The following is a 23,190-nucleotide window of genomic DNA, read 5'->3' as shown; positions in this document are numbered from 1 at the left end:
TCCCGTTCTGAATCAGGCTGAAAATACCTAAATTTTAAAAATAAACAGAAGAAAACAAAAATTGCCTGAAATATATGTGAGGCCCTGAAGTATTTTATGCCAAGTTTGGGTTTTGTCTTCTTATGGTCAAAACTAAACATCCACTATGGGAGTAAGCTGACACGTAAAGCCAAAATTGATTTGGAAATGCAAGAAAGCAAGAATTTAGGATCCCAGCTTGCAACAGTTTAATAATTAATTATCCATCAAAACTGACACTTTCCTACATCTGTTTTAACGTCTCTGGGTGTTTGGTCTTTTTCTGACAAAAAAAAACCCAAACCAATAACCAGAAAAGCTCCCCATCCAATTGAAGCAAGTGTATGTAGTGAAGAGACCACAGGAAGCAATACTGCATCATTCCTCTTTGGACTTTACAAACTTACTTATGCATTTTTTCAGGTGAGAAGAATTCCTGCAAATCTCCCCTGATTTATAATGTAAGGTCTACTTGTTCCTTTTCTTTCCAGCAGCCCCAGCTATTTAGGAAAATGAGATCACTGATAGAATCTTAGAAACAAAATGGAATGAGTTTTATCTCCCCTCACTGTCCAGGGAGAGATCTGATGCATTTTAACAAACATTGCAGTTGGATATAACACAGTTTCTTCTATCTTGGGCATAAAATGCCTGCAGTGTAAACCTGAGATCCTACCTCTTTAGGTAGACAAACTATTATGGGGGGGAAAAGAGCTATCTATCTTCTATGGATGCTGTGCTAACCTGGTGATGGGGCAGGGCACGTCCAGTACAGTTTCAGCCACAGGCAGATAACCACAAAAAGAGAATCAACGTATCATAATGCAGATGATCAAATTGATTTTCTCAAAGCATGAAATGAATGCCAAATAAATACACAACATGGCATGGAAGGTGGGAGAAGGATATGCCCAGTCTTTTAAAAACATAAAGAGAGTGGAAGCAGTCTAATGAATTCCTATTTTGAAACAGGTTATGTATACAGAGATTTCTTCTGTGGGTCATTTCCACTTCCTATGGCTTTTCTTACACTGCCTCTCCTTGGTGAATCCTCTATGGCTCCAAACCCTACTCACTGAATTCTCAAAGGTTTTAGCTATGGTCCTTGCAGGATCAGGTCCCAGGAGGAAACAGGTCACAGTATTCAGGGTAAGAGATTGCAGTTACATTTCTTCTACTCTGCAAGAGAATTCGGATAGATATTCATAAAATAAAGGAGGTATCTAAACAGTGCAGGACAAGTACTTAAATACTACAAGTGAGAAAAGATCCAGTAATGATGCTGGGAGACAGAAAGGGAACCTCTTTGTTCTCTTTTTATTTCTTTTTTACTTTTTGACTGACAAGTGGAAACATCTTTGATGGTGAATACAGGAATAATGAGAGTGAGAAGGTTTGCCTGTATTTCCTCCACCAAAAATCATCATTTGATGTGCAGAAAACATAAAAAAGCTCACAAACACAAAAATAGCCATCAATAAACAGATCCCCCCACATCTCATTTCTCATTTATGCATTTCACCAGGTAAAGAATATTAACCAGCTCTAGGTTTCTGTTGCCACCGCAGCCAGCCAAAGAGATGCTGAAGAAACACCAAAGTGGGTGGACACAGAGGAGGGAACTGGAACTATTTCTGCCCCTGTGTGCTCCATGTGGTACTTCCATTGACAGGACAATTTTGAGCACTTTCAGGACACTTCTGAAGAGTTCATACGTAAAGGATTAAATAAACTTCAGTAGAAAGGAAATGTAAATTCAAATCCACCATATTCCATTACTTTAATTACAGTAGCTATGAAACATAACTCAATTAAGCTGAAAAAAAAAGAAGTCTATTACAGAACTTTCCTGCTGGTTTTTACAAGCTGTGTTGATTTTTCTTTTCCTCCCTCCTTCCCCTTCCATGTGCCCCTTGCTGATTTTTTATGATCTGTTCTAGTACAACGTAATGCATCTACTGTTGTTTTCTGTTGAGTGAAAAAAAGCTATTTCTCTGAGTAAGACTGCTCTCCATCCAAATCCATGGCAAAGGGATAAGAAAAGGTTGGTGCAAAAAGCTAAAACAAACCTGAAACAAACAGATTTCCAGCAAAGCAAGATCAAACAAACAAAAGAATCCCCTGCTCTGATGCGTGTGTGAGACTTTCCTACCCTGTTGCAAAACAGCCCAGTAATTATTAACGTCCTCTGTTTTCCACAGACTTTGCAGATGCACTGTTTTGTTCCCAGCTGCACAGATAGCAGCATCTGCATTGTCTCCTGCTTTCTCAGGCTGCCTAGGGAAGGAATGCAAGAGCTGAGATGCTAATGTCACCTATTCTCTATATGGGTGCTTCTCATTAATGAAGGGTCTCATTAATGCCAATGCTGAGCACGGCCTCAGGACCTCATACAAAGTTCAGGACATGTTCCAGGTCAGTCAGTCTTACTGCTTTCATAGGAACCTGCTGTGACTTGTAAAATGAGACCCAGACACTATGTAAAAACTCTCATCACTGTTGGATAGCGGAGTAATTGCACTGATTTCAGTGGAGCAATGCCACAACTAAGGACAAAATTAAGCCACCATCTGAATTTGTAAAGAATATAAGGTTTGTCACATACCAACAAAAACATATTACTTTTTTGAATAGTCTGGGCTCAAGCTAAAAGCCTTCTGCAAAAGCTGTCTAAGACACACATTAAACCCACAGCAAGTTAAATAGCACATCTAGTGCTCTACAAATGGCCAAAGCCTTTTCTACCTGCTCTAGCAATTGAGCAGGGCCATCTCACACAGCAGAACTTTAGATGTGTCTGTGCAATGGAAAATAACTTTTTGGTTTATTTTCCCCTGCTAGGAGGCAATCCATTTATTTTTTTTCCCCAGCTTCTGACCCAAGGCATACAGTTAGCTCCAAAGTGTAACCGTGTTTGTGCGTCAAACCTATCTTGCAAAGGAACAAAGGCTTTTAAAGAACAAAAAGGAAATCAAAGTAATATACTGTACAGATCGCTGTAAAATTGAGCTGTAGTGTAAGACCTTGTGCTTTAGAATTCACTATCGAGGAACTCAAATGTGTATCATATTTATTTATTCTGGTAGGTAAAAGAAGAAGACGAAAAGAGTTTATATTCATTTCCAAAAAGCTGCAGCATGATGCTATGTACCAATTGTGCCAGTCCTGCTTTCTGTAAAATTATTGCCTGTTTTCATACTCCGCTAATAAAAGAGGAAAAAAAAAAAATCAAGGAAAATTTATTTTGCAAATCCTTCATTAACATTTACCTGAGCCGATGGGCAGGGGTGTAAATGCAAGCAGGCTCATCTGTTTTGTACCTGACTCATGTCACTGCTGGGATCTGAGGTGTTTTCTAGTGCAGAATACCTGAACACAGAGTGTAGGTCAGGTAATGGTGCCCACACTAAAATCCATGCTCCCTGCCTGGCCCCATGGCACCACCACATCCCTGCTGATGGTGGTGATCGCCGTTGCCTGTGGGCCAGAGGAGGCTGGGACGACATGGAAAGGTCTGCACAAAAAGGCGCAGAATATCAGCTTTATGCTGTTGGGGTCACTGTCTCCAGTTGGGGTGGCAGGTGAAAAGCCCCCTTTAGCTGCAAGGCACAAGGGTTCCATTCTCTTGTCATCTTCCAGCACAAGCCAGGAGACAAATTATTTCCTGATCCATTGATGATGGCAAATGCCTGACCAGAGAGCTTGTCTTTAAGAGCAGCGGTGCAGGATAAATCTGGCTATTATCAAATCACTGAGGCTTTCATGCAGTTTTTGAGATACTTCTGTTCTTTTGATGGAAGACCTGTCCTATATTCTAGGTCTAGCCATGGTGGGCTGTGCTCAAGACGATAACAGAGAAGCTTTTACAAAGCTTGTTTCTCTACTGTGCTGCTCCCTCAGGGTTAATTTGAACATCACCTAAATGGTGAAACTTATATTTGGGCAAGAAGTTACTAGCGATATCAAGGGCTTTCACAGAATCACAGAATGGTTGGGGTTGGAAGCAATCATCTCTTCCAACCTCTCTACTCGAGCAAGGTCACCTAGAGCCCATTGCTCGGGTTGTTTGCAGATGGCTCTTGAATATGTCCAGGGAAGGAGACTCCACAACCTCTCTGGACAATGTATTACAATGATCAGTCACCCTCAGAGTAAAGAAGCTCTTCCTCATGCTCAGATGGAACTTCTTGTGGTTTAGTTTATGCCCATTTCCTCTTGTCCATCTTGGCTACAGGCCTCATGTGATGCCTGATGAAGCTGATGGAAAAAAAAATCTGGGTAATTTTGAGATGTTCCTGAAGTTATCAGATAATAAAGCTCTTGAAAAAGAATCCCATTATTCAGTTTCAGAATGTCATCCCTCTCCAATATGACTTCCTAGCTTCTTTTCCCAACTGGAGAAACATTGTAGAGGAAAAAACCACAACATAATATGGAAAAAGTCATTGGGAAGGAAAAGCCAGCACATTTGCAGGGATGATCAATAACTTTTCTGACGTTCTCAAGAAAAGAGACTTTCTCTTAAACCAGGCAGAGAGCCGGGAACAGTGGGAATATGGGCAGAGTCTGGGAACACCCATGCCTGAAATACTTTCAATGACAACGATTTTGACCCGATTCCATCAGTGCTTTTGAGGTCTGTTTGATCACATGCACACCAAATACCAGCCAGCCACAGCTGTCCTAGACTACAGCATTGCTATTTTGTCCCCACAATAAGGGGAATATTTTCGTTGCTGTTACAGGCTTGCTTTAAACGTTAAAATTCCTGAGGACAAGGAGTGTTTGTGACTTTTAAGGCAACCAAATAGCTCCGTCAATTCCTGCCTCCACCAAGAGGGAAATGAATGGAAAAGCTATGATCATGTCCTTACACATGGTTGTCTGCAATTAACAATAAGACCCAATTTTTCCCCTCTCACAAGGTCGATGAGGTGAAGTCAACCACCTGCTAAAACTGGAACCCAAACTTGCAGGAAGTTTAAGGTGATGCTTTGGCCTAAAGACCATGTCCTAAACTTATCAGGAGGTTTGTTCCAGAAAAATACAATGTGGGGGGAAAAATGAGATTTGAAAGAGCTCCAGAGCTCAGTATTAACTGCACATGTGGCATTTTGATCCATTTCCATAAAGCATAACATAATATTTGCTAAAGAAGGAGGAGGAGGAAGGGGAAAAAAAAGACCACAGTTAATATTCTCCTTTGGATCCCCCATTTGCTGATTACTCTGCAAGCTGTGTAATTGGGTGTCTCTGGCAATATGATGAAATGTGCCACAAACATCAAAAAACGGTGCTATATTAAATCTGCTTTTCATAATCTCTTCTCATTTCCCAGACCTGAGACATTTTATTCAATTTTCCTGACTAAGTTGATATGTAAAGCCATATAAACATATCAATGCAAATAAATACATATATATTCTTCAAACGCTCATCGAAATGCAGTCATTACTAAGATTTGCATCAAGGCTTTCTCGCATCACCCTTAGCCAAAGAAACCCATTTTTTTTAACGTTGCATTATTTTTAAGGATAGTTTATGGAGCTACAGGCTACTTCTTTGTATTTCATTAACCAACCCAACTCTATCTATCATGTTTCAGCCTTATCTTACCTGATTAGAAAATCATTTCCCTATTTGTATTAAGGGCAAAAATCTATGCAAAGTCACCATAATGTTATTCAAGCCCTGGAACAGCAGTGAAGATCCTATTACACACTGGGGCTGGCTCTGTTTTCAGGCGCTGCAAGCCCAGAAGGGACTGCTGCAAGGCACACGTCAGAGAAACCCATCTTGCCTTTGACAAAGCAAATGTTAACGATGCCTGAGTGACTTAAATACCTGCAACTTTTGTCCCCATATCACTAGAGGCTTTTGCTTACATTTTGCTTGGTGTCTTCAGGATTTGTAGCTGCTTTCTGGATGAAGGCTGGCTTTTTGCTCCACCCTGGGAAAATCTGCAGCTTCATTCCTCTGGTCTCTTCCAGCACTAGGGATGGTCAGTCCAGCATCCCCAGGTGAGCGTGACTTCCCATTAGGAAGAAGCTCAGCCTCCCGGCTGTCAGACTGCATCCTTTGATCCTTTGCCTTTCCAGCTAATGGAGGAAAATATTTTCCTTGCTATAGTGGCTGGATAGTGTCCAAGTGCAGAAGTGGCTGGACTGCATCTCATCTACACCATGCTTACCAGTTTAGACTCAGAGCCTGGAAGGTGTTTAGCTGCTTGACTGTCATAGAAATCCATGAATGTGAGTGAAAGGTTTTCTCCAAGCCCTGATTCACCAAGGACTCATCCAGGTGGGCCAGCCAAGACCTGTGATTAGTTCCAGACTCGCACCTGCATTGCAGGTCTGGAAGCAGGGTGCCTGTATTGCACACTTGCAGCCCTAAATACTGCTTCTCTTTCACAAGCCTGCACCCAAAATTGTTTTCCTGCTGGGAGCAGAGCAGTGCTGGGACAAGCCAAGTCCATTTCTCAACTTTGCTTTTCCTGGAAGCCACCAGGACAGAGGGCTTTGCGAATCGCTTTCATGACAAGCATTGAGCAGGGACTGCAGGGACCTAGAGCAAAGTAAATTCACTTTCACACAGAGGCAAAAAGCACATCCAGTCTACCAGCAAGGTACAGATTTCCTTCAGCTTGGCTTTCTTTCAAACATATTCTCTCTGCATTAGTAAAGCAAAATGTCAGTGTTGGACTGCACCGTATCCACAAGAAAACACATGGGCCAACTGACAAACAGGGATGAGGGGTTATTTCAATAAACACAATGAAAGGCCCAATAAACGGTGATGTTGGTAGGACTTTTCATCTCCTTCAAACTACCTCTTTATGTTTTTTATAGGCATCACAGTGGAAAAACACATCACACAGTGACTGCTCCGCTCTGGCCCATGACTGAGACATAAAGTGCTCCGTGTTGGTGACACTGTCTGCGCCATGCTGTTTTCCACTCCACCTCACACTGTGAATGTCCAGCTCCCAGCACTGCTCATGCCCAGTTTGCAAAGTCCCCAAAACCATGGGTTTGTTCTTCACGCACTAGAGAGAACTGGGGTGCTGAAAGAACAAACCCAAAGTCACTCCATCACCTGCAAAGCAAATTAAGGAGGTCCCATTTACAGAGTGCATCATTAGCTGGGGGAACTTGTTTCCATAGGACATTGGGCGGCTAAAAGTTACGTGGTATAGCACATGGAGATGGGGTCTGACTGGAGGTCTTCCATATCAAAAGATGCCCATGGGATGGCCACAGATCAGGGAGCTCGGGTGAGGAACCTGCTATTCTCAGACTGACTTTGGAGCTCTCCATTTTACACAGTAAACTTTACACCACCCCTGATTGCAAAGGCAGCTGCAAGCACAGTTTAATCCCAAGTGCAATATTTATGCTAATTTACCCATTATTTCTTTCTTATGGAGTCAATTAATAAGTCATGAGCACCCAAAGGCTCTGTGAATTAAGCCAAGTGGTCCATCTCAACAGTTTGGTGGCCATGGCCAGGGTGGCTGGTGGGGACAAGAGACCATTTCTCCAAGGATGCCATGAAAAAGAGCCGAGGAAAGCAAAGCCATTCTGGAGCCAGCTTAAAATCTCCATGCAGCTGCCCTGGTAAACAGGTGGGAAAAACTGAAATCCACTGTGTTACCTGGAAATACCTTTGCTGATGGATTTTCAAGTGCAGAGTCTCATTGTTCTTAAAACATGCACATTAGTATGACAAGAAAAGGCACACACCTGGTGGAAGCGGCTTTAGCTCCCTTCAGCTTGTGCTTGTGGAAGGCAATAAAAACACCCAAAAGTTAGGTGTCAGCTTCAGTTTTGCTTCACTTTGTCTGACACCTCCTGCAGTCCAGCATCCTCCCTTCCCAAAGTAAAACTGGGAATCATCTAGTAAAACCTTTTGGTTGCCCTGTGGAGACCACCAAAGATGAAACTCTTCCACTGAGAAATTATCTGCTGTAGATGGACCTGCATGTGGAATTAAGATCGTATTTGTTGCTGTGCCAAGAGAACAGAGAAGCACCACAGGTCCCTAAGACCAGCCCCATTCCACCTCGGCCCTCTCCCCCAGCTAAGCTGTCCAACATGTTTGCCTCACCTCCCTGTTACAGGCACCTTAAACAAGGAAAACCAAAAGGGCCTTCTGATCCACTCTGAAACATGAGATATCTCTCAAACCCTCAATAACATCTTAATTTCCTCTCCTTGCTCTCTGTGCTGGAGATGATTACTCAGGCAGGAATGTTTCTGAAGTAAGACAAAAAAAATTACATCAGTGGGGAACAATAGAGGGGAGACCTGATGGAGCAGAAGCAGCAAATTAGTTTTTCCTTCAGAGACACCCAGAGAGAAAAGAAAGGTGTCTGAGTTGCCTCAAAGTAATTCCCCTCTGCACATAGCTCTTCTAACCAGCTTAAACAAAGAGGGATGAGAGATGTGCTTTAGATTTAAGCCCCATTTCCCCAACCTTGTTTGTTTGCTTTGCTTCCACCTGCGTTTTCAAGTCCTTCCACCTCCCAGGACGTTTGCAGGGCTGTATTACTTGCAGGAATGCGTCACCTCTCCTTCGGGTCTCAGCAGGGCTGCGAGCAGGCTTCACATCTGTCCATGTTCCTGCTACTTTCAGCAAGGATCAGGGGGAAGAGGGGAAAGAAAAGCAAAGCATCAAACTGAGATGGAGCTGTTGCGTTTTTGGAGGTAGAATTTAAGGACGTAAGGTGCTCCTGCCTGTCGCAGGGGGTTGGAACTAGGTGATCTTCAAGGTTCCTTCCAACGCAACCCATTCTATGATTCTATTAACCTAGGGTACCCAGAAGCAGCAGAGAGGGCTGTGGGGGTAAGCAAGGGGAAATTGGAAAACAGGGAAACAAGAACTTTTCACATAGGGAATCTAGAAGGGCTGACATCCCAGCTAGAATTTTGTCAAATGGTTTTTAGGTCCAGATTATCACATATTTTTCTACTTTTCAGATCAGTTTTAAGTGAAGAAAAGGTTCTTAGCATTAAACAGAACATTCCTAATGCACCAGTATTTTTTTCTAATTTTAATTTCCCAATTGGAAAAAAACACTGCGTTCCTGCCCCAAAAAACCCAAACCTCATTTTTCATTCACCATTACTTGAAAAAAAAGCATTGAAGTTAACCCCTCAAAGCCTGAATGAGGACCTGAGCTCGGCCCTTCAGCTGCCCTTTAAAACATGGCAGCTTGGCACATGTGCGGGGAGATGAGGGGCTCCTGTCTGCTGAACTTTCAGACTGTCAGGGCAAACAAAAGCAAGCACAGCTGTCTGTTTTTTTCTTGAGGATGAAGTGGAAAACACACACCAGCCGGGACGTCTCGTACATTGAAAAATTCCTGTGCTGTCACGCTCAACTAATAAATCGGGAGCTATGTAAACAGGGCTGGGGATGCTATTTATTTATTTATTTGCTTAAAAGGGAGGGGGAAAAACCCAGCCTGTCCGCAGGTTGCTTGCCAAATGCGTGTTGAGCGGTGGGGTGGAAGGAAAAATAAACCACAAAGGAGTGTAAAGACAAAATATTAAGAACCCCAAATTGGGTGAAAATTGCTTTCTGACAGATATCACCTATTGCAAACGAGACATAAATACAAGTAATCTTGTAAAATGAAAGCCAAGGACAGACTTGTACCTGCCTTAGATGAATAAGTATCCCATTATCTTGAAGAATGAGGGCCCCGGGCTGTGATTATGCCACTATTGTATTCTAAACAGCATGGTTTGTCAAATGGAATAAATCCCAGCAAAATCAAATAAAAAAGGGGATCCAATTTGAAGCCCAGCACACAATTTATTATTTTGTTTAATGTTGCCCTCTCGATGTTACTGATTATTGGACAAATAGCACCGTGTTTAAGCATGTGTTTAGAGATGCCTGTCCCCCTTGCAGGCTCCCAGCTGTCACCCTGACTGTCACCCAGTGCCAGCAAGCTGTTTGCTGCCACCTTAGCTTAGATATCTATGGTACAGGCCAGCAGCATGGGGAAAGAAATTCAGTATTTGGGTTTCTACTTGGATGAGTGGTGACTTTGAGTGATGCAATGAAGAGCACTTTGTACTATACTGGCAGTGGCAAACCAACCAGGAGCTAACAGCAGACAGCTGTATCATCCCTTGGTTTATGACATCTTAACTATAGTTAAAAAGAAAGGCCAACCTTAGTTAAAAAAAGGAAGTTGATTAAAAGGGCCAGACAAAGAATATAGAATATTAGATGTTATAGAATAAATACTTGGTATTGCGTTATCTGCTGGAGTCACAGGGTAGGACATGAAGCTGGCCTTAAACAAGGTGGAGGCATTGCTGCAGCACTGGGATTATAAATGTTAAGAAACCTATGAGTATTAAGATCTATGAGAATTAAGAAGCCACATCTAGTCCAGCTTTGTTTCAGCTGGCTTCCAAAAGTTGTGTTGCTCTCCTGGAAAAGTCCTCAGAGAGCTGCCCCCCCAGGGCCATCCAGTTACATTCAGCAGTGGGTATTCAGGAGAAGCTGGTACAAATAGATAGCTGCAAGTTGGAGGGAAGGAGCAGGGTCACTGCTCTTGGGCATGTTCTTGAGCAATTTGCTGGTGAAGGAGCATTAAGGTCATTCTCATACCCTGGATCACCTTGGTGGAGTTACTGCAACTGCTTGACGTGGTTTTGGAGGTGCTCTGAGTTCCTCAGCTATGAAAGGATGCTAATAGCACTACCTTTAACTGGCATAAGCTATTCATCGCGTTTTCATTTGTATAAACCTTTGAGTTATGTAAAACACACTGACCCAGGAGCAGAATAGAAAAAGGAATATAAGGTAAATGGACTCAAGCTGTGACGGGAGAGGTTTAGATTGGATGTTAGGGAAAATTCCTTCACAGAGAGCATAGGTATTAGAACAGGCATCCCAGGAAAGTGGTGGAATCCCCATCCCTGGAAGTGTTCAAAAACCATGTAGATGAGGCCTTTAGTGACATGGTTTAGTGATGGTCTTGGCAGTCCTGGGGTAACGGTTGGACTTGGTAATCTTAAAGGTCTTTTCCAATCTAGTTGATTCTATGATTCTATTATACGAGTGATGCACGTGAACATTGACCACAGAGCATCTTTTGCCCAAACAGCCTTCTTGATGCACCCTTCTGCTTCCATAACCCTCTCTCCTTGTGCTTGCCTTGTACGAGGAGTGGTTGCTCATATTCTGGTACTTTAAACAATTGAGGATTATTGGAAGCATAGCTTTCAAGTGCAAAAACACAGCAGTTTGTCAGCTCCTTGGGGTAGGAGCTCTCATGGCACGCAAGCAGGTTTTCCTCATGCAAAAAGGGCTGATCATAGCAGGGAGCAACGTGACAAAGTCTAGGAGCAATAGCAAGGCATGATGGATTTAAAGAGTTGAAAAAAGAAGCGGGCACATTTTGTTTAGGCAAAGTTCCAATTGAAATCAATAAGAACTACAGAATGTAGCCTTGTAGATTGACTTGAAAGAATTATTTGTTAAGCACATGAAAAATGGAGGAATTTAAAAAAAATCTAATTTATTTTGCAGCATTTTGTGCGGGCTATTTAACTTTCCTGAACCTCAGTGGTTTTGAACATGGTAATGCCATTCATTCCCTGTTTCACTCAAGTTTCACAGTACTGTCAGCCACTAGCATCAAGAAAGTTACCCTCAAGTCCCTAAAATAATTAATGAGATTTTGTCATGTAGATAAAGGACTTTCTGACTTCAGTATTTACATCAAATTTCCATAACCCACAAGGGAGAAATCAATTTATAAGCAAAGGTGCTTTCATATTCACAGGTCTCCAGGAGCTGGGGTTTAATTCACCCTCTCACTCCCCAGATATTGCAAACTCTGGGGAAACATTTCATCTTGCTCCATGTCTACTGCTTCTGCTGAGCTCTTGTTCATTAACGGGTCTCTTGACAAAGTTTTCCTGATACTTTAAACCAGGCAAGGGCTACTGAAAACCACAATATCTCATTATAGAATAGCTACAACTAGTCATGATCCAGAAAGCTAATTTGTTCCTTTCCATAGCTTTTTTTGACCAGCCCAGAAATGATATTACCTGCAAGACTTCCTTTTCCAACACAAACCAGAAATTATGGCAAGGTTTCTGCTTGCTTTGTGCAGAACAAGTGAAAAACATTCCACACCCACATAGTCTAAATACGAGTCAAACGAAACACAGATTTAGCTAAGCAAATCTGAATATCTTACCAGAAACACTCCTTTTCAACTGGAACATGCACATCTGGGAGGACTCACAAGGGTCCATTTGTTGTATCACAGGTTGCGAATGGTGAAGCCACTGGACCCTTCAAAATCTTCTCTATTACAAGGTCCTAATCTGTAAAAAAGACAAAAATAATCTTACAGGTGGAAACATCAAAAGCCTGCATGCCTTTTGCTTTCAGGGGAACTTATTGCTACTAGATTCCATTGCCCAGGCAAGCTCAATGTGTTTGTATTTCGGTTTTATACGAAAGTAGCTTCACAAGTTTCCAAATTTTCTCCTCTTTCACAAATATTTTTGCCCTGAGGGTTTTCAAAACACACTTTCTCGCTTGTTTGTTTGTTTCCCTTCCTTATTTCCAAATTCTTCTGCTTTTCTGGAACTTGTGTTTCTTATAATCTGGAATATTCAGAAGGAAGCCCCAACTATTTCCAACTAAGTTCCCAGCAGGATGCCAATTCCATCTAAAAGAAAAAGAAAAGGTGGGGGAAACAATAAAAAAAACCAACAATTAAAGTACCCAGTGAAAGTCATGAAATCCCATGCAAAAAGGTAAAAATAATCAAGAAACAGCTTGGGACTTCCGAAAGGGAACGCTCTTCCCTTAACACGCAGGTTTGCACCTTAAAAACTTCCAGCCACTTCAGCACTAACCACCATTGCCTTTCTCGTCTTCATTTTTCCCAAGCAACCCGACTGCCAGCCCACGACACGCACAGCAATCCCCTGAGCCCCTCTCCCACTTCTGCGCCATGGGGTGAAGCCTGCGAGAGCCCACCTCCCCATTCAGGGCAATGATTGTGCTTTCCCCGCCGCACTGAAAGCCCCGTGCAGAGGGGAGGGAAAGAGGGGAGAAGAATCCAAAGGCATTCTGGCACCCCGGGCCGATAAGAAACTTTAGCCCTATTCAGTGGCTGACAACCGCTTGTAGAATATGATCTTAATCCTGTTTCTAACATTCTTTCGCCCTTCGGCCGCCCCATTCCAGGCTGTATTCTTCTAACTGTCGCTTTAGCAAATCCCCCAAATAGAATTACTGGGGGGAGATAAACATCAAAGGGAAATTCAAGGAATCTACAGTAGGTTCACACAGTAGGGGAAAAGAGGGGCAGGTGGGGGCCGGTGGAAAGGGCTGTCTCTCCCCTTGCCCTGTGTCCTTTTCTGGTTGCATTCCTCAGGGCTGCCTCTCTGGCTCTCTGCAGAGTGGCCCCACAAACCTGCTCAGCAGCGTGCTATTTTTAGTGTTTAGTTTTTATCCTGCTTGAGGCTTTTCTTTTCCTCAGGAGGATGGGAGCCCAGTGGTGCAAAGCTCTGCGCATAGCCATTATGTGTGAAAATAACCTTTTCTGAGAGATGTGCATCACCTATGTAGAGAAGCTGGAGGTGGAAGGAGAGGACATCAAGGGGCTTGCTCTGCAGCAGGTAAATGTCTGCTGTAGAAACGAAATGAATGGACATAATTTCATCATTTAGGATCTCTCAGTAATTTCCATCAGAAGTAGGAGCCTTCAGCACTCAGAGACATGTAACTTCCATGTCCTGCCCGGAAGAGCTTCCCAACACAGTTTACCAACTCCTGCATGGACAGAGCTTCCACCTGAGCCCCTGAGAGCCATTCGTATTTATCACACAACTGCGAGTGTCCTCTGTTATATAATTGCAGCAGCACCGTATGCTACACCTCTGGAAGGAAAAGGTGGGACTGAGGACAGTGCCAGTCTCTCCATCCTGTCTCACTTCAATCCTCTACAAATCAAGGACCTGCTTTCTGCTTGGTCTACAGCTGATGAAGGATGAGCTCCTACCAACCCTAGCTTCACATGCTGTCTAGCATGTTCAGGGTGAGGTATGGAGTCCTCCAGAGACTCCTAACCCAACTTATTGCTCTAAATACTGTGATTGAAGAGGAACTGCCTTACAACAAGGCACAGAAAATTAGGGTCATTAAAGAGGGTGCAGAGAACTGAGAGAGTTATCTTGAGCACTGCAGAAGCATCTCCCTACTAACTCTCTCGGGATCACCATCTTTCATGCTGGCTGTGGTTCACAGTTGCATTCACAATAACTCCATCAGCATTTTCTTCATAGCCCTTTCGAGCAGCTGCAGCCCACAGCAGCTCCAAGAAGGACACAAAGGTGATGGAGCCAAAGCTTTCCTGTATTACAAAAGCCACCACTTGCAGCTCAGGAGATTTGGACTGAACACTAGGAATTCCTGATGGTGACCAGAGGTGGGGGATCTCCATCCTTAGAGAATTCCAAAACCTGGGTAAACACAGCCACAGCCAGCCTAACCCAGTGTTTGCAACAGCCTTTCTTCAGGCAGGAGGGTCTGAAGAGCCCAGAGGTGCCCCAGTGTCTCCCAAGCACTGGTCCTCAGATGCCAAATATCTGAAAAGCAGTTTGGTTCTGAAACAAAAAGCTGTTGCAAGAAGAGCATTGTGAGACTGGAGCAGCTTCCAGGAGGTAAAAATCCGATCAATTATAAAAGAATAGAGAGACCTAAAAATAGAGCTCCCACCACTGATGCCAAAGGATTAACTTTCGGTTAAGAATAAGGGAAGCCTTGACCTTGAGCGAGTCAAAGATGCCTGTCTCGCTGCTGTTGTCTCCACTGGCTCATTATATGTGGTTTGGAGAAAAGGCTTCACATTCTTGGTTCTGGTTTTCCTGTTTTTCAAAGGAGGCAGATTATCCTTGTATGTTCATTGATGCTCTAGATTCACAGCTCATCAGATTTACCCCAAACCTCAAGAGCCTTGCTGGACTGCAATGGATTATCAATCGTTATCAGGGTATGAGCTATGGTAGGGTCTTTACAAATCTTTTCTCTTGCATTTCTATGTCAAAACTTGTTTTATGCAATGCAGGGAACCTTTGACTGCAGCACACTGATGAAGAGCTCCATCTCACAACAATTATTTTGCTTTCTTCTAACTCATTTTGTGGCTTTGGCATCTTGCCTATGCAGAAAAAGCTGGGGGGGGGGGAGGAGACGCATTCCATGTTTTCATCACATTCAACAAGAGGGAGGAACCACTAAAGTGTGTGCCATTTTCAGTCTACATAACTGCTGACACAGATTTTTGATGTAATTCCTTGATTTAAGCCATATGATACCCATGAGGGACTTTCACAACCATGGACAACCCCAATAGAGGGACATGGGGATGCATCTTCTGTCTACTCATCTCTGGTTAAACCTGAGATGGAAAAACATGTCTAGTTTTGAGTGTCATTTTAAGAAAGGTTTATTAACTGGAGAGAGTCCAGAGGAAAATAATGAGAATAATTAGAAAACAGCATCTGTAAAGAAAAATGAAGACTATTGATGTTGTGTGACCTGAAGAGAGAAAGGCAAAGGGAGTTTCAGATATATACCTGCTTTAACTACTGCTATAAAGAGGAACGAGTCCCTTCACTATGTCCTCAGAGCACAGGGCAAGCCCCAGGCTTAGAAATATAGTATTTGAATTGCTAATCAGAGTATATCTGGGTTTTATACCCTGTGAGAAGCTCCTAGGTCTCGTATCTTTTTGGGATACACTCTCTCCCGTGTCATTTGATATGTTGGGAAGAGTTATTTACCTCTCACGCTCTGTGTGGCCTAAGGACAGTTGTTGCTAGACTGGTCCCCAAACCTCTGTTCCAGCTTCATAATCTAGTCTGTCACCCTACACATCACAAGCCAAGGGACATCGGTGAATTAACTCCCCCTTGAAATAGGGAATCCATCCTCCAATCTAAAGTCTGCCAACAAGGAGGTACCCCCCACTTCACCTTCAGCAAACAGTTACTGTGGTTAATTACCCTCCCAGTCCATGTTAATCTCACTATGAGATCCTGTCTTACCTAAGGCTCATACCTCCTTCTCGGGTTGCTCGAGATTTCACTCCTGATTGCGGATGGCATCCATGGTCCCGCTGGTTATGAAAAGCTCAGCTAGATCAGTTGCACAGGGAGGCTTAAGTGTTTCCAAGACCATAATGAAAATTCCTTTCTGTAGAAACTGTGACCCAGACATGAAACCCAACCCTCAGCGGGAGACTTCCAATTTCATAGGAGACAAAAGCTAAGCACACTAAAAATATTGTCACTCTCTTGGAGAATGGGGATTTATCACTCAGGTGTGAAGTGCTCCATCAGCCTCCACACATTGGTTTACTCAGGGATGTTTTTCTTGGGATTTATTTTAAATCAACAGAATGGGTTTGGAAACACTGTGCCTGTCTTGTCGGACAATGGGACAACCAAAATGTTGGACAGTTTCCAGCATACAAGGTTCTTTTCTTGTTTCCTCTTAAAAGTGTTTATTTGGACTTGAGGGCTAGCTTGTTGAGGATTTGGGAGATGGGGTGTTGATCACACATCACTCTCCTAGATGGTGCCTCTAGGCAGAGAAAACAACCGAAGGGAGCACATCTTATCCATAGAGATGGGGTATTGAGCCACCTCAGCCATTAACTCCATTTGTTGTTTATATGATAACTGCATTCACCAGAGACTGCTCTATATGTCCAAGAAGCACATCCATGCCTGGCTTGATGTCAGGATGTATGAGCCCAGCACCAAAGCTTCCACCACATGAAAAAGAGTAGATACCTGCATGTGAATTGTCATTTGATTTCACTCATCACATTAGCTCTGATTTAATTTAAGTGGAAAAATATTCCCACAAAGTCTGTGCCTAAGCAAAAAAAAATAGCCCATAGAAATCCTCACCTCCACCTCCATGGATTACCAGGAGCTTAACAGGGAGCAGGAGAAACCAGAAAAGGGGCATGGTGGCACAGTCCCCATATCGATTCCACAGCTTTGTGTTTTAGAGTCCTAATTCACTCTTCTTTAAATGAATTTCCCTAGTGAGGTCTCTGCTATGTCCCTTCTCAAGCAGGGCAAGCAAGAATGTGTCCATATTCCAAGTGCTGTAGAGATGGGTTACAAATTTAGGCATCCGCTGTGCCCAACACAAGAGATGTTTTTGCATGGTCAGGCTCAGAACTAATCCTGCATGGTCATGCTCAACACCATTCAGGCTAAGCACCATTTCCATATCCAGATGAATCCTAGGATTCCACCATAGTCCTGTTCCCTTTGTCCCAGTGAAACCATTTGAAGAGGAGCATTGGAGGAGCAGGATTTCTGGGCTGCAAAGCGCTCACGTGCCGCACAATGTGATCACAGCAGAAAGGATGTCCCCATGCCAGGGAAGCTTTCACCCTTTCTCCATGCCAGACCATTGCAAAATCAGCTTCTGGGAGGACTCTGCTTCTCATTTATTTCTCTTGGTCTTGTCTATATTTCCCCTCTATTAACCTTGCCAAATTTTAGTTCATTCTTAAAAGAGTTCCAATCAAAGGGCTTTTCAATCAGTTTGATCACAAGTGCTCATGCCAGAAGTGCAGCACACCCATGAAATCAGGAATTTCCTGCAGGACAGCTACTTTCTGACAAAAAAACAAAATAAGTTTGGATTTTCTTTTGGAAAATGATCAGCTCGAAACCAGAACTATTTGGCCTCGTAGACAACATTTTTCCTTTTATTTCTTCCAGAATTTGGAGCAGATTCTCCCCCTCACCCTAAAATTTTGTTCTCAGCAAAATATTTCATGGATAAAAAGCAAACCAAAAGCACTCTGCCCTGGCTCAGAGTTCAAACAGGTGGCAGTTTTTGCACAGCCCAGACCTGGGACTTGGAAAGGTTCTGGCTTCTTGGCAGAGCCCCTTCAGTAAAGTAGCTCAGAATGCCCATGTTTGTCCAAGGCACACCTCCAACCAGCTTAACACTGGGGAGGCTAACCCAGTCTGAGTGATTTCAAATGTAGATCTGCAGAGGCTTTCCTTTCCAGTAAACATTTATTCTTCGTTAGAGACATACTTTCAGGGTTGGCTCTTTCCCTCTTTCTTGTCCTCTTGGGGACCAAGTCACGACTTTATGGGCATTGTGTTATTTCCCCCATTCGACACTCACCAGTCCAGAGGATGGCTGTGATTTATTTGAGCAGTAAGGGTGCACCCGGTGTTTATTCACCTGACCAGACTGCTGCGAGATAGAAGAGCTGGGCTGTGCTTCCCCCTGCTCCTAATGCTGAGAGATTAGATGGGAAAACCAGATAGCCTGGCTCTGGAGGCAAGCAAATGAGCAATCCTAAATACCTTCCTAGACCCAGTGACCGTAAGTCCTTGGCTGTGGCTGGTCCTTGTGGGATAATGCCAGGAATAGGCATATTAAGCACATGAATGTCAAGTCCTAATTCATCTCTCTAATGTTGTACAGTAGCAGGACTGTACCCCCCTGCTGTGGTGTAATTTCACGCTGAGGAGTCTGATGGGGCTTCCTGCAGACTGATCCTTTATGGATCAGAAAACTCACTTTCTCTTTGTGTTAGAGGGCCTGGAGATTATCTGATTAACCACCTCCATGCCAGCGCAGAACAAACACCAGGCTCTGCCTCTTCTGAGGACTCCTTTTAGTGCTCCGTTTCCCTTCCATGTTGCAGAGGTGAAGAACATTAAACATCCAGACCTCTACCAGTGGCTGTCACACCTACATGAGCAGATAGGCTGGTTTGCATTTTCTTGGCTCTGATGCGAGTTTGGCCTTGCTTGAACCCTAAATCAGTTTAAGCCACTTGGTGCAGCCACTTTAGGGCTCCTTTATCCCTTTTCCAGGTTCCTCTCCTCCTCCTCCTTCCCCAAATGAGGCAATGTTTGAACTTCTTCAGAGCGATGCCCTGCAGGTACCACCAGCCCCAGAGCAGCCAGCCTGACTGCAGGAGCGGGTCCAGCTCGGATGCTACATTTGTAGAACCTGGCCAGCTGGAGGAAGGGCTTCACCTCTTCCACCATTCAGTCCACCAAGACTGCCAGTCTTTCCCTGGCTTCACAAACATCTCCAGACCACACCGCAGGGACAGCAAGATGTGGCAGTGACCAGTTAGGATGCTCCTGTAGCTTCTAAAGGTGTCAGGCAGTGCACACACGTCAAGAAAGGGCTGCAGGAGAGAAGGAAGAAACCAAATCTATTCTCAGACACTCCTCAGGGTGGGCGATTTTGCAGTGTAAGGAGACAAAAGCCTTCTGCTTTCACCACTAGACCATGGCTGCCTTCCTGAATGATGCCAGAAGGCCACCCTGTAGCCACATCCCAGCGTGTAACAGGGGATGATAGTTTATAATCTCATTTTCTGGGCTGGCTGCCCTTCTGGTGCCCCTCATGCTCCATGTAAATCATCTGGAGTCCAATTTCTTCAGCTCACGGGGCTGTTCTTCCCTCATCTGCTTCTAACAGGCTCCTGGCTGAGCAGGGAGCTTGCTGGTAAAGACAGTTTAAGGACAGCCCCATCAATACCCCTGCAATTCAGGCTTGATTGGACAAGATGCTGCATCCAGGGCCAGGCTCCCATCCACACATGGTTTCAGCAGATTGTGAGCAGCTCTGGGATGCTTGCGTATCCCATTCAGTGTGCATTTGCCTCCTATCTGTTGGTACCATCACCTGAATCAGGGTCATCCCATTCCTTTCTTGCTTCACCTGATGCACTTGCAAACAGCAGCTCCACACAGCCCTCAGTGGATTTCAGCTATTTTTAGGATATTGCTCATATCTGCTCGTGTTGTGTCGAGCTACAGACCTGGTGGCAAGTTTTGCCACCACTGCAGCCCTTTTGCAGCTAATGAAAAATAACCTGCTTTTTATCTGCGGAAAATAGCATCGCCTGGGTTTTATCAGGGCAAATTATTTAATGGCTCTCCAAGCATTAAACAGTCCTTCCCTGTCTATAGGGCTGTGTAAATCTCTTTCCAGCTGCTATCCTGCTGCATTGCTGAGCACCCACACTTACAAGGCAGGGAGCCAGAGTGGTTCCTTGAATTGCTGGAGGCAGAAGGGGTCATGAGCCCTCTCCCACATCCCTGGCTCTTCTCCCCAACACAAGTCACTTGTTCACTGGAAGGACACAGAACAGCAGGATTCTGGCTTAGGGAGAAAATTCCAGTAGTTCTGCTTGAGGACACCGCAGCCTCCCAGGGGGACCCCAGCAGGAGAGGCAAGTGCTGAGCCTGCAGCCCACCTCTTGCTGGGAAAAGAAGCACAGAGAACACTGAGCCCCCAAGATTCCCAAGCATCTGACTCCCTCTTGTTTGCAGAGGAGAGGAAACCACCGATCCGTTTGCATTACAGCCTCCCTGGGGAAGGGACAGTGCTGGGACTCAGCACCCTGCATGAGGCTGCAGCACCCACAGGAGAGCCCAGCGCAGGAGCCTAGCTTACAGCTTCATCTCCCTCTGCCACAGTCAGTGCTACGACGGCATGGTCAGGAAAAAGGGACCTGTCAGAGGGAAATTACAAAGTCAAGGGCTGTTTTAAGAGTTTGGCCATGAATAGCGTGGTTGGCTTCACTTTTCAAAGGGGGGATAGTGAGGGATTTGTTGTTTCAATTGCAATATTATTCTCATTCTTATGTTATTTTTCCATGAGGAAAGAAGCAAACCCCCCTGTTGTACCCCAGCTTCTCTTAAAGTACAGCAATACAGCAAAAGGACAGCAGTGAGAAACCTCTTCTCAAATTTTCCAGGAGGAGCTGAACTATTTCTTTTCTCTTTCTTTTGCAAACAACCTACTTTAGAACCCCCTGGGGGAAATGTGTAACTTGAACCCTTTATTTTTGCATTTACAATCTGACAACTCTGCCCACATAAGCTGGGTCAGGCTTGGTTCAAGCTTGGGGCTTCCAGGCTCTCTTTCCAGGCAAGCCTACGGAGGTGATGGGGAAAGGCTTATGAGGGTGATGGAGGAAGGCTTATGAGGGTGATGGAGGAAGGCTTACGAGGGTGATGGAGGAAGGCTTATGAGGGTGATGGAGGAAGGGTTTTGAGGCTGTGTAGGTCCTGAGATCTCACTGGAAGGGAAGCACAGCTTGCAGCCATAAGGCAGGCTCTCCAGCCGCAGAAGCAGAGCTGAAGCCATCAATAGCAGAATTCACTGCAGGTTGCAGGTGAAAGCAAACCAGAAGGCAGCTGCCCTGAGGATGTGTTAGACTGACCTGGTGCATGCACAGCTGCTCACTTGCTGTAGGACTGGAGCAAAAGCTGCTGGAGAGTTTTGCCTCCCATGCCCAAGCAGCAGCAGGCAGAGTTCAAGGGACAGTGGGGAAGGCAGCATCCCTGTGGCAGAGTCTGAGGAGCGCCTTCATCCTGCAAAGGGGAAGATTTTCAGCCTGAATAAACGCAAAGCCCCCTACTCTGCCTGGCACAGTGGGCTTCGCTGAGACTCAGCCCCTGCCTTAACGAAGGACCCTTTCCAATCCGCGAGCAGTCAGATCCCAGAGCAGAAGGGAGACCTGTTTGTTTAGACCTATGTGGGTTAGGCAGCTCAGACTTTATTCTTGCACTTTGATAGGTTCCTAAATGAAAATCCAATAATATTTTAAGCAGAACGAGTTCCCATGAAAGTCATTTCTAAATCGCCCGGCTCATCCTACCTGTCCGCTGGATTCTTCATCCCCACTGGCCTAAGCCCGGTGTAACATCCCTGCTCCCAGTGGCGTTACTCCCGGGAGCCGAGTCCGGCCCTGCCACAGAGAGCACCCGCTGCCGCCTGCTTTTAATGAACATGTAAATAGATGGGAGGCTTCGGAGCACAGTAACCCTGCAGTCAGGAAGTTCTCCAAAGCAGCTCGGGAGAAATAATACTTTATTCCTGGCGGTGCAAATAACTGATAGGGACTGGCTAAGAAGGGTTCATGCAAATACTCCTGAATTAAGCTCCGTCTGAAGTTAGAAAGGGAAGATGATAAACACACCCGGCTTTAAAACTGCAAAATACGCTTTGCAGGCATGAAGCCGGAGGAGTAACAAAACTATCTGCCATCACATTAAACAGCAAAGCAATTCTTATTCTCAGGGCTGCAGTCACCTAAAACCAGAGCCCCATTAAAGAGTCCTAACTATTATTTACATTTGTAAATCTTAAAACCATTAACAAAAGCCACTTAATTCAATTACTTTCCCTGGGCGCCGATGTTATTACATTATTGTCACGAAGCCGAGTTTGGCTCTGGGTTTCTCCTTTTTTTTCCCCCTTTCTTTAAATTCATTCCTCTTTTCTTCATGCAGAATGCCTCCTCCCTCCCCACCTCCCTGTCTTCCTCTCCCCCGATGTCATTGTGTAGAACTAATGGGGTAAACTGGAATGGTATCTGTCCTCATTGACAGGTTTATGAGAATTTAATAAAGCGTGGCGCGGATAAAATGAGATATTACAAGGCCACACAAAGCTGATTGACTTCTCCACGTCAGCATTTTTATTTGGTTATTTATTTATTTCTCTTCAGCACAGGGGTGAGCTCACCAGCCCTTGCACAGTGCTGGCCCAGGAGAGATGAGAGCGGGAGGGAAAACACCGGTGACAGAAGGGACCGATCAATCAATTGACTTGTTTGCTTGTGGCTTTCTGATCACACTGGGAAGGTGACAGGGCAGGAGTCAGTGAGGGTCTCCCTGCTGCTGCAGGTGTATGCTCATGGCCCTTGTACCTCCAACAACAGCTTGCCCACTGCCTCTCCATAGCGGGGTCTGAATCAGGACCAGCTCCTGGTTGTGCAAGACACTGCACAGACACTTGGCATGGACAAGGCAGAAGGGACATCGGTGTTGTCCAGTGTCCCTATAGGGGTGACATCTAAGTGATGCTGAAATAACCCCCCATATCCCACCCCATGGACCTACCCCAGATCAAGAGGACATTGACTCGTACTGACACCAAGCTCGCAACCTGCAATGGGTCCTTCCAGAAGAAGGACGCCATCAACCAGCTCCACCAAGGCATGTGCCTGCTCTGTGCCTCAGTTTCCCCTCCTGCCCGATGCCCATCCTCCTTGTGTAACTCTATCTCGCAGGTCACCCGGGGGCCTGCGCAGATCAA

The sequence above is a fragment of the Pezoporus wallicus genome, unplaced genomic scaffold, assembly GCF_028554395.1.
Source record: "Pezoporus wallicus isolate ANWC-B61680 ecotype Strahan unplaced genomic scaffold, APGP_CSIRO_Pwel_v1 contig_10084, whole genome shotgun sequence".
Taxonomy (NCBI): Eukaryota; Metazoa; Chordata; class Aves; order Psittaciformes; family Psittacidae; genus Pezoporus; species Pezoporus wallicus.
Note: the sequence above shows the minus strand (reverse complement) of the source record.